We start from the raw sequence: 12,266 nt of genomic DNA on the forward strand, positions 1-12,266 counted from the left end.
GTTTAACCATATATCAGGCAGGCAATTTCAAAACAAGCCATTTCCACAGATAAAGCAGTTTTTTACCCATGAAACTTCCTTTGAAAATTAGCCTCTTAATGTTTTCAAGACTGACATTAATGCATCTCACATTCATTACTAATAGGGACGGTAACTTTTAAACCCGCGCACGGGCGTCCATGTGTGCGTGGTTCCTGGTGGGTGCACATGGACATGCCAATTTTATAACGTGTGTACGTCAACACACACGTTATAAAATCAGCTACTCACGCACACGATTTTATATCGGTGCGCGCATGTGTGCGCGACTGCCGAATCATGAGGGGATTTCACAATCTGCGCGTGGCTATGCGATAGGCCCTATTCCCGTTCCAGTAAAGGAGCAGACTGGGAGGGAATTTCCTAAACCCCCAACTAACCTGCCTCCCTTTTCCCCTACTAACCTCGACCCTTAAAACCCCGCTGACCAACCTATTTTTTTTTTTTTTTGCTCTATAACTTACCTGCTTTGCGGAGCAGTAGCAGGTTGCGCGGACCAGTTGGCTGCAAGCATGCGCTTCAGCGGGACAGTGCCTAATGGCGCAGTCCTGGCCCACCCATGCCCACGCCCCACCCAGACCCTACTTCTGGCCTGCCCCTTTTTCCCAAACCCATTCTTCTGTGCGTACTGGCTGCGGGCGTTTGAAAATCCCCATGGCACGTGTGGCCCAGCCATGCGTGTATCTCCTGTTTTTCACGCGCAACAGGTTTTTAAAATTCGGCCTTAAATGAGCTGTTAAAAAGAAACAGACTGAATGATAATCTTACATAGATGCTTTCGCAACCACAATTTGGCACATCCGCTCTGATCAAAGTCGTTTGTAAGATCTAGTTACATCATGGCGTGAACTTTCATAGTAAAAGCTTTAAGTACTTCCGTAACCTCGTGACTAAATAAAGATGAATAATGTTTGCTTTGGTCTTACTGTTTTATGTTTCTTTTCTTTAGGGCTGTGTGAGTGTGAAATACTAAAAAATGTTACCATTGATATAACAGCAAAATGGAGAATAGGATAATTATTTATGGTGGATCCAAGGCTGTTTGCATAATGTGTTCCCAAAGCCTGTGCAGTTGCAAAGATGTTGCTTGAAGACTACTTTAAGAGGACTTAATTCTAAAAGCATTTGCCAAAATGATCCAGTGAAAGAAAAAAATAGAAAAATATAATCTGGGCATCTTTGTGGAGCACAAATTATCATACCACCATTTATGGACTATATTATATATTGTATTTTTCCACAAATGCATTTGCTGATAAATGTATATATTGAAAGTATGTACAATTTTCCATTTTGCAGAGAATGACTCCGATGGGCTGGGATTAAGTGGCCTCCGACGGGCAAGGCAGCGCTCATGGATGCTGCTTGCTAGTGAGCAGTCACAAGATGGAATCCACAGAGGAACAGTGGTAGCCAGTGATGCAGAAAGAGGAGGAGAAAACCCAACCAGCAGCTACTCTTTCTTTTTCACTCAGCGCATAGATAAGATCTGGAATTCATTGCCAGAGGATGTGGTTACAGCAGTTAGTGTAACTGGGTTTAAAAAAGGTTTGAAATAGTTCCTAGAGGATAAATCCATAAACTGCTATGATGGTAATTATTAAGCAATAGTAGCTTGTGATCTATCTAATGTTTGGGTACTTGCCAGGTACTTGTGACTTGGACTGGTTACTGTTGGAAACAGGATACTGGGCTTGATGGAACCTTGGTCTAACTCAGTATGGCAATTCTTATGTTCTTATGTTATGCACAGTGGGGCAGATTTTTAATCTTACATGCGCGGGGTACATTTGTGTGCGCTACCCGGAGCACACAAATGTACACCCGATTTTATAACATGCTTGGGACCGCCCCCGGACCGCCTCCGCGCCCCCAGCCCCACCCCGGACCGCCCCTTTTTTAAAAACCTGGGACATACGCGCGTAACCCTTTGAAAATCTACCCCAGTGGGTCTACAAAAGAGATAACAGCAGGATCCATCTCTTATAGCACTTCTTGATCTGGTCCACTATTTATCCTTATAGATAGCAATGTGGATAAGACCTGGACCGGTTCTACTTGTCTCATGTAGCATGGAACCTGCTACTCTTCCAACTCCTCAAGTTATATTTGTATGTTCAATAAGCAGTGCATATATGGATTTTATCTCAACATTAGAAGCATGTATTCTCTAAATATATAGAGCTAGGCATTTTTTTCTTCCGTACCTATATTTTGATCCATATAAATCAGAACCTTATTCAGGCCTAAATCTATCCACCTCATAATCATTTTTAAGAGTTCAATGTGTTACCATATATCAGGTAAAGAGTTTCTAATGGGACTCTGTTGCTTCTTCTACCCGAACAATCTTTTCTCTTGTCATTAATGTCTGGATGGGAAGCAGTTATTGACAATCCCATTTGTGACCTAGCTTCAAGTACTGCCCAAACTCTGGCGACTGCCAGGTATAAGGTTTGTGTAACTCTCTTAAGGGATTACAGGTGGTGAAGGTGGGTGAAGGGCAAAGTAAATGAAAGGCCATTGAAAGGTGGGTTTTCGTTCGCAGGTGGGCAGGTTTATGAAGATATTACCAGATGAAACCAAGAAGCTATGGGAAGAAAAGCTGGGCACTAAATGGGAGGATAGACTGTGTGAAGAACAGGGAAAACCTTTGTATTGTTGTTACACATACTTTGGACACCTGTTGTCAGCCACATAGGCCTACATTTCTCTAGGAATAGAAATATTGTTCTTGTTTTCTTTGACATCTGGAGGTTGTAGCACATTGAAGAGCTTAAGTTTAATTTGCAGCAGCAGCAACCTGCGTCAGATGACTTTAGATCTTAGCAGCACCTCTATATGACACCTCTTCTATATTGTTGAAGGAAAGGGCCATGTCATATGTGCCCTTGGTCTCCTTGCGCATTGCTATTACCATTGGGCAAATCTAGCAGATATTTCTAGCCATTGAATATATTTGAGATAATGGCAGGGCCGCATAATATTCTTTGAATAGGAAAAAATGGTCATGTCACCTAGGTCATCCCATCTTTACTTTTCTTTACACTACATGAACCCTGACAAGAGGGAAACCTTGAGGAAATAGCTGAGGTTCTATCCCACCCCGACATTTACTTCCCTCTCACTTTCACCAGTATGCAGCGGATCCCCCTCCTTCTATCTGTACGGTCTATAGTGGAAAAATCACACCAAAAACAGGCAAGTGCAAAGGAACAGAAATTGTAAACCCAACGCAAAAAAAATCTCTACTGAAAATTCTACATTAATCAATGCTTGAGAGAACTACTCAAACTAATTATGTTTTTCATGTAATCTTCCATGAATGAATTAATAGATGCTTTTCAAGAGGAAAAGACCTCAGAACGCATTGATGCCAACAGGACATAAACTGACACTGCACGGCATATGCACACTTATAATCATAGGTCAAAAATATTAGAGGTATACTAAATGTGTGGCAAGACATAAGAAAATGATAGTACATGGGAGTAATTGATCAATGTTAGCTTAACCCTGTAGCAGTTCATGCGAAACTCTGGCCATCATCGGCTGGGCAGTTTCTTATAAAGAAAGGTGAAAGAAGAAAAAGGCCTCTTTTTGAAAGTTAAGTCAAGTTTTTATTATTTAAAATAAATAAATAAATGAAGAAATATAAGAGACCATTTTCAGAATAAAGTATGGTCGGGACGGAAGTTTTTTGTCCTATGATTGTAAGTGTGCATATACCATATAGTGTCAGATTATATTCTGTTGGCATCAATGTATTCTGAGGTCTTTTTCACTTGAGAAACATCTACTAATTTCATGAATGGAAGATTAAATGAAAAAATATAATTACTTTGAGCTGTTCTCTCCAGCATTGATTAATGTAGAATTTTCAGTAGAGATTTTTTTTGGTTGGATTCTACATTCTATAGTGCAGCCATCCCCTCCTGAGCACCACCTCCAATCAATAGCCACTCTCCCAACCACTATTACTCCAGCGTCTACCCTATAATAACCTCCTGCACCTCTCTCCCGCCACCCCCTTCAGCCCTTGTCATTGTGTCCATCAAATCCTTTTTACCCTAAAGCCTTCTCATAACTCAACCTTTTTCCTCTGTAATCCTCTCCATCTCAGCTTTCAGCTATTCCTTTCTCACTCACATCCCCCATCCCCCAGCTGTTACCTTTTCCCTCCTTTCCAACCCTACTCTCATATCCCCTCAGCTAGTTGCCAATCAATCCCCTAGGTCCTCTAACCTATGCAGTAAACCTTTCATATCCCTTCTCGCACCCTTCATCCTTGATATAACCCTCAAACCTCTTCAGCCTATGATCCCTCCCTTCAAACAACCCCTTCTCCAAAAACATTCCTCTCCATGGGCTGCTGGAAAATTCTCCTATAACCCCAGGGCTGAAGATGCAAATTGCCTGTTGAGAAAATATAGCTGGCAGAATTTTTGACCTATTTGAATATTATTGGGAGCTTATGTAGTGAGTGAGGAGAGAGTAGCCATGGCAATCTCCAGCAGACCTAGCACACTGATTCTCCACCTCCAGCTCCCTACATGAGTGAAGTTAAGCCAGACAGTGATCAGCAAATGGCTGCAGCAATAGTACTTGAAATGTGCAACAGCCCATTGATCCATTACAAGCTCACAGACTCTGCAGTGACCCCTATCCTTCCTTCCCCATGCAGGGCCTCCTGGTAACACTGAAAACCATGCAAAGGCCTGTGAATGTGCACTAGCTCACAGAACACAAACTGATTTCTAATCATGGATTAAGACTTCTATCATCTAAGGCACTGGTTTGCCCCTCCCCCCCAATCTCCAGTGAAGGGTTTTGTTTTTTTGTAATTGTATTTTTATTGCACAAATAACACGCAAAATACAAAAGATGTCAGACCATCATGACAAAACTAAATTATAAAAGTTGGCTATCATGAAAAATACAACTCAGTGCAAAATAAAGCCCATTTATTCGCATATAACCAGCAGGATAATATAAAACCTCCTAATCGGGAACCTTTTGACCTCATTAAAGTTGGAATTTCAGGCTTCTTCATGATAAATCATGAGCAGAATGAAAAAAAAAATCATCATTGTGAAGACAACCACTGGAAAAGCGGGTCCCACACCCTGTAAAACTTAGGGAGCATATGATTTTTAATAGCAATTAGCTTATACAAAGCACTAATCTGTTCAAGTTTCATGAAAACAGCTTCTGAGGTTGGAATTATATTTGATTTCCAACAGGCGGCTAATTTACATCGTGCAGATAATTCAGTTTGAAGAACCAAAAGCCACCTGTCTGCTGGAATATCCAAAGGGAGATTCAGTAACACATTTTCAGGAGAAAGATCCAAAGGTATTTTAGTTATCTCCTGTGTAACAGAGGAAAGTGCCTCCCAAAATGAGGCAATCCTAGGCCACCCCCACCACTTGTGATAAAAGGTTCCTCTATCCCCACAACCTTTCCAACATAATTCGTCCTTAACTGGGTAAGTGTTACGAGCACGACCTCCGACAGATGTAGGGACCGAGGACTTGGGGTCTTCGGATCCCGTTATGACCCGCGGGCATGGTGGCCTTCGGGTCCTATTAGGAGTACGACCTCCGGCAGCTGTTACACTCTGAGGCACGGAGGCGCGGTCGTCTCTAAAGCTGGAGATGTGAGCCCTTGGGCCACGGCATGGCCCAGGGAGAAGCCCCAAGCCACACCGTGGGAGGTGAGCTGGTGCGAGCATGGGTAATGAAAGCAGGACAATACTGAAGCAAGGACTAGGGTACAAGGTCTGACACTCAACCGGACCTGCACGCCCCAGGATAACCAACAATGCAATATTGATTGATGAACAGTTCTCCGACCGTTCCAAGCCCTTTCGGACCTGCCGCTGGATACAGCAATGGGCGGCAGGCCGGACAGAGGACGAGGGCAGATGGAGTCCTTAGAACACAGAAGACTTTGGACGAAGACTGAAGCGAGAACGTTGAAGACGAGGACGCTGTAGACAAGGACTGAAATGAGGATGCTGTAAACGAAGGCTGGAGTAAGACATCATAGACAAGGACTGAAGCAAGACACCACAGACGAGGGCTGGAGTGAAGACATCATGGACAAGGACTGAAGCGAAGACATCATGGACGAGGGCTGAAGCGAAACATTGTAGGTGAGGGCTGAAGCAGGATCAAGAGCTGGGGCGAGTCTGCGACGCAGCGCGCCCTACACAGTCCACCCGCGGGACTGGTCACAGACCACGCTGGGCTCGAGGCAGTACTCCAGGAGGAATAGCTGATTCCGGAATATGACTAAGCAACTGCAGAGACCTGCACTGGGGCGCGCCCTACACAGCCCCCCACGGGACTGGTTGCGGACCACGCTGGACTCAGGGCAAGTTCAAACAGAGACTTGACATGGACATCACGCAGGTTGCAATAGGCTCTGAAGACTGGGACAACTCTGAAGCAGGATTCGATTCTCGAGGATTAAAAACAATGGACTGAAGCAGGAGGTCTTCCAGAGGGTTGCGCTGTGGAGATGAGGATGGCCTTGTACCGTGAGGCGCCCTACACAGTCCACCCATGGGACTGGTCACGGACCACAACAGCGGTACGCCAGGAAAGTGAACATCGGGGAACCAAGGCATGGAGGCGGAGATGAAGGTAAAGACATCAGGAACATCGAGACAACAGAAGAGCAGAACATCAGGCACCGGGGACACGAAGTCATCTGAATAACAGGGACAGAGGACATCAGGAACCTGAAGACATCTGGACGACGGACATCTGGAACATGAAGACGACTGAAGACCTGGACGAAGGACATCTGGAACATGAAGACAACTGAAGACCTGGACGATGGACATCTGGAACATGGGACAACTGAAGACCTGGACAACGGACATCTGGAACATGGAGGCGAAGTCGTCAAAACAGAAGAAGACCATGGAGGCCCTGGACCGGTCAGAAGACACAGACAACTGTGGAACCCAATCCGAATGCCACGAGAGACTGAAGAGGAATCCCTATTATAGGGCTGAAGCAGGAAGTCATCATCAGAAGGAGCCAGCAGCACTTCCAGTGGCTGGCCCTTTAAATGGAGTGAAGAGGCGCGAGCTGGCACCTAAAGAAGGCTGGAGCTGAAGAGAGGAACTGTAGCACCACGGACAATGGCACCCGGCCGCACAGGAGCAAGGAGGAGCAGGCAGGCCACAGGACGGCCTCCTGCCGTCCAAGGAGGACCCCAGGGATGACGCCGCGGCTCCCTACCATGAAGACAGGTCGGTGGCGGCTCCACACCGCAGAGGAGGTGGAGAAGCACGGCCTCCAGGCCGCGGGTCTTGGCGGCGGTTCAGGGCCGCAACAAGATGGCGCCAGCGGCGGCCCTGCCACATGGGACCCAGCGCGGGCATCGGGAGAGGCAGCTGCTCAGCGGGGCTGGCCCTGTCAAGCAGGGCAGGAACCGCTGCGGCCTCTGGGCCGCAGGAAACGGGGTCAGCGGTGCCCGGCTGCGCTGAGAACCAGGTGGGTGGAAAGGCCTGCTTGCAGAGATTAGCTCCGCAGGCAGGAATCGTAACAGTAAGCCTGATGAATACGTACAGGAGTGAGATACCACTGCATTAATACTTTATAACTACTTCCAGTCAGAAGCACGGAGACAGAGCTCCATTTCGTGTTAAGGAATATCAAATCCCATTCCTCCTCAGACAGTTCCCTCCCCAAATCCTTTTCCCAAGCCAAAACAAAGGAAGAATGTCTGAAGGGATCATTATTAAGGAACTTATAAATATTGGTTATCATACCCTTCATTTTGTCTGCATGTTCACACCAGTGTTCAAATTTAGTTTTTCCAAACCTTAAATCCTCCCCAATCTTTTCAGCCAGCAAAAGTGTCTGATTTATAAATACCAAATCACTTCCCCAGCATCTAAATCATGGACAGTCTGTAGTTCTGAAAAAGGACAAAGTTTCTTTTCCCCCCAAAACATTTCAAGGCATAACCCTTTGGTCACCCATTGCCGAAATGACCCAATAAACTGTCCTGCTGGGAAACAAGTATTGTAATTAATAGCTGAATTGAAAAAAAAATAACGTCTTTTGCCCACTAAAATAGACTTCCACTTGTTCCACATCCATAGGATATTATTCGTGGTCTAAGGCATTGATAGCACCTGCACCTAGGTCGACCGAGGTTGTCATGTTAAAGCCCACAAGGACATGTCTCCCACAATTGCCTGTTCTATCACCACCCATGACTTTTGTTCACCCTTTTTATTCCAATCTAGAACTGCACGCAATTGAGCCACTGTGTAATACCAGCTAAGGTGAGGTATGCCTAAACCCCTATTTGTTTTATGGTGAAACATCACCCTACTAGCGATCCAAGGGGGTTTACGCTTCCAAATGAAAGTGAAGATGCCAACGCTTCAAAGCAGCAGCCAAAATGTGAATCCGTAGAGACTGGAAAAAATATTGAAAACAGGGCAAAATATTCATTTTAACAGTGACGATCCTGCCCAGCCAAGACAGGGTATAGGCAGACCAGATATCTAAATCCTGAAAAATATTCTTTAGTAGTGGGGTATAGTTCAACTCACTAATCCATATCCCCAAGTACTTAATACACTGTTTGGCCCACTTAAAGGAAAATAAACTTCTTAACTGAGGCAACTGGTCTTTTGGAACCGTTAAGTTGAGCAACTCAGATTTTTCTAAATTTAATTTGAAACCAGACACCCTGCTAAACTCACTCAAATCATCAACTGCCCCCCTCAATGAAATGGAAGGATTCGTCAATGTAAATAAAATATCGCCAGCGAAGAGGGATACTTTATATTCCCTCGCCCCCACTGGAACCTCAGATATACCACCTGCCTTCCGTATTTGAATCACTAAAGGCTCCAGAACTAAAGCAAATAATAAAGATGACAAAGGGCACCCCTGCTTACTAGTCCCCTGTTGAATACTGAAAAGGGTAGAGTAATTAACTTTAACACAAGCCTGAGGGTTGTGATAAAGCTGTTGCAGCCAGCTAAGATGAAAAGAATCTAAATTAATTTTCCCCAATGTACCAAATAAAAAAGGCCACGCACCATGTCAAATGCTTTCTCAGCGTCCACCGAGAGCAAAACTAAAGGGATATGTTCTTTTTTTCACCCACCAAATTAGATTCACAATTTTTCACACATTATCTGTGGCCATCCGTCCCAGTATAAAACCTGCCTGGTCAGGATGTACCACCTGCGCCATCACTCTGTTTACCCGGTTAGCCAATATCTGGGCCAAGATCTTGATATCCACATTATCAAAGAAATGGGTCTATAAGATCCACAGAGAGATGGATCGCGCCCAGGCTTGGCTATAATGGTGATACCCGCTACATTGGCCCCGGAAAATAAAGACTTACCCAAGCGTAAGGCGTTAAACCATTTCAACAAAAGGGGAACTAATTCTGAGGAGAACTTTTTATATAATTGGACAGTAAAACCATCTAAAACCCAGTGATTTATTTTACCTTTAAATCTTTGATCACTTGAAGCATCTCAAAAGACGTGATTTCTACATCAGAAAATCATCTTTCCTCATCCATAATGTTAGGAAGATCAATAGAATCTAAATATGGGTCCTGAGAATGCGTGATGGATGTATCTGTTTGATACAATTCCCCATAAAAGTTCATGAACCGTTGACGGATATCACTAGGGGAAGTTAACAAAACCCCCATCATCAGGTTTCATTCTGGTAATCTGATTTTGAGACATACATTGTTTCAACCTGTGAGCTAGTAACCTACTGGCTTTATTGCCCCACTCGAAGTATTCCTGCTTAACCTGGTTCATTTGGAGTGTGATATTATCAATTTCCAAGGATTGCAAATCATTTCTAACTTTTAGTATCTGCCTATACACTGAGGTAGACAACAATTGTTTATGCAACTGTTCTAAGCACATAAAGTCCACTTGCAGTTGCTTTTTTTTCTGATTTCTGCTTCTTAATAAAACCTGCCCTAGAAACCAATCGTTCCGTGAGGACAGCCTTTAAACAATCCTAATGAAGAAAGGGATTAACATTGCCAACATCATTCTTATCTATATACTCTCTGATATCATTAGCCAACTGTGAACAAAAGGTTCATCTCCCAGTAAGGTATCATTGAGCTTCCAAAATCGCATACCAGAATCCTCCTTATCACCTCTAAAGACAAACCAAGTAGGGACATGTTCAGACCAAGAAATGGATCCAATATCAATAGAGGAGACCCTGTTTAATAACCCTATATCTACTAAGAAAAAATCAATCCTTAAATATGACTGATGAGAGCTAGAATAGAAAGAATAATTTCTGGCTTGGGGATAATGGTGCCTCCATGCATTTACCAAATCCCATCTCTTTATTAGTTTCTGAATCCAGGTTCATGATTTACCAGATACTGAGCTACCCCCCCTTAGAGGTATCTAAAAGTGGAAGTAAGGATGTGTTAAAATCCCCAGCTACAATCAGATACACCTCCCCTTCCAAGGTCCAAAATGCATTGGCTGCAAAAAGATACCCTGCCCATCGTTAGGGACTTTAAGAGGTACTCATTCCATCTTTTCAAGTGATTTTCTTGCAAGAAAACAATAGACGCCCCCACATCCAGCAGTTCTGATTTAAGCCATTGTCTTTTGTGAGGAATATTTAATCCCTTTGGGGTAGATTTTAAAAGGTACGCACGGGCGTCCATGTGCTCGCGCTACCTGGCACGCACACATGGACGCCCGATTTTATAACATGCATGAGCAGGTGCGCGAATGTTATAAAATCGGGGGTCAGCGCACACAAGGGGGTGCACATTAATGTATCTTGCACATGCCGATGCCCACGGCCTTCACCCGTTCCCTCCCAGGCTGCTCCAATTTAGGAATGGCCTGGGAGGGAACTTCCCTTCCCCTACTCTATCCTTCCCACCCCTTCCCCTAACCTTCCCACCCCCAACCCTATTCTAACCCACATGACCTTTATCGTACCTCTTGCTCCTGCCTCCGACACAACTGCAAATATTCGCTGTGCCGGAGGCCTCTGGCCCCGCCCTGCCCCCGGACCACCCCACCCCGCCCCTCCCCACTCTTTTTTCGAAGCCCCAGGACTTAGACATGTCCAGGGCTTTATGCACGTCGCCGGGCCTTTATAAAATAGGCCAGGCATGCGTAACCCCCCCTTCGAGCGTAGGGCTTTGAAAATCCGGCCCTTTACGTTTAGGGGCACAATTTTTAATGTCAGCCATCATACAAGAATATTAATCTTACCATGTGAATATAAGCCTACACAGACAAACTCCCCGCTCCCACCAAAATTGCAAACCCATGTCCAATGAAGATAGCCCTTGAAAATCCCAACCACCCATAAGTATTCCCACTTTTTAAAGATACTTGGGGTTATGTACCACCCGCTGATACCCAGAAAAATCGCCTTTACTCCTTCCCAATCCTTACCCCCAAACCAACTGCTATTATGGCATAGCAGTACTGCAAACACAGTATGAGGTGATAACATAGTACGCTCAAATCTGATTTCCCTTGAGCCACAATAAGGATATTAGCTCAGCAGCAGAAAATAAGCCCCTCCATCCCACTTATCTACTGAGAAAGATGCACTGAAAGCTGCCATTAACATTGCAAAGTAAAATGAGCTAATATTGAAATTTTACATAAAATAAAGCAGAAATTAGTTCATCTCTTTCAACTATCTTTAAAGGGAAACGACTCTCCAGATTGCCTTCTCAGCCTCCGACCTCCTTCCCCAGCTCTTTGCCAATGGGGAGGATCTTCCTGCAGTGCAGTAGCAGTCACTCGCTGAGTAGAGGATTTCTTTATGATGACACCAGCTTCTACCAAAATGGCCTCTGCTTCCTCAACAGTTTTTATCTTTGAAGATGCACCTCAAATAGTCATCGCGAGACCGAAGGGAAACAGTCACCTGTATCAGATCCTTTCCTTTTGCAGGGAGGAGGTGATTTCCTGAAAGTGCATTCTCTTTTTGATAGTAGCAGGTGACAAATCCACAAATACATAGCCACATCTGTTGTTGTCGAGCCGCATTAAATACCGTCTTTTACCAGAAAGTGATGGAAACACGCCTCAATAGAATCTGATGCATCCTTTCAATTTCCACCTCTGTGGCCAATAGCAGTGCATCTGGGCCAGTGATCTGCCTTAAAAAAGAAAGCACTCAATTTCTGCACCACATCATGGCAGTCCTTAT

Source organism: Rhinatrema bivittatum, chromosome 4 (assembly GCF_901001135.1).
Source record: "Rhinatrema bivittatum chromosome 4, aRhiBiv1.1, whole genome shotgun sequence".
Taxonomy (NCBI): Eukaryota; Metazoa; Chordata; class Amphibia; order Gymnophiona; family Rhinatrematidae; genus Rhinatrema; species Rhinatrema bivittatum.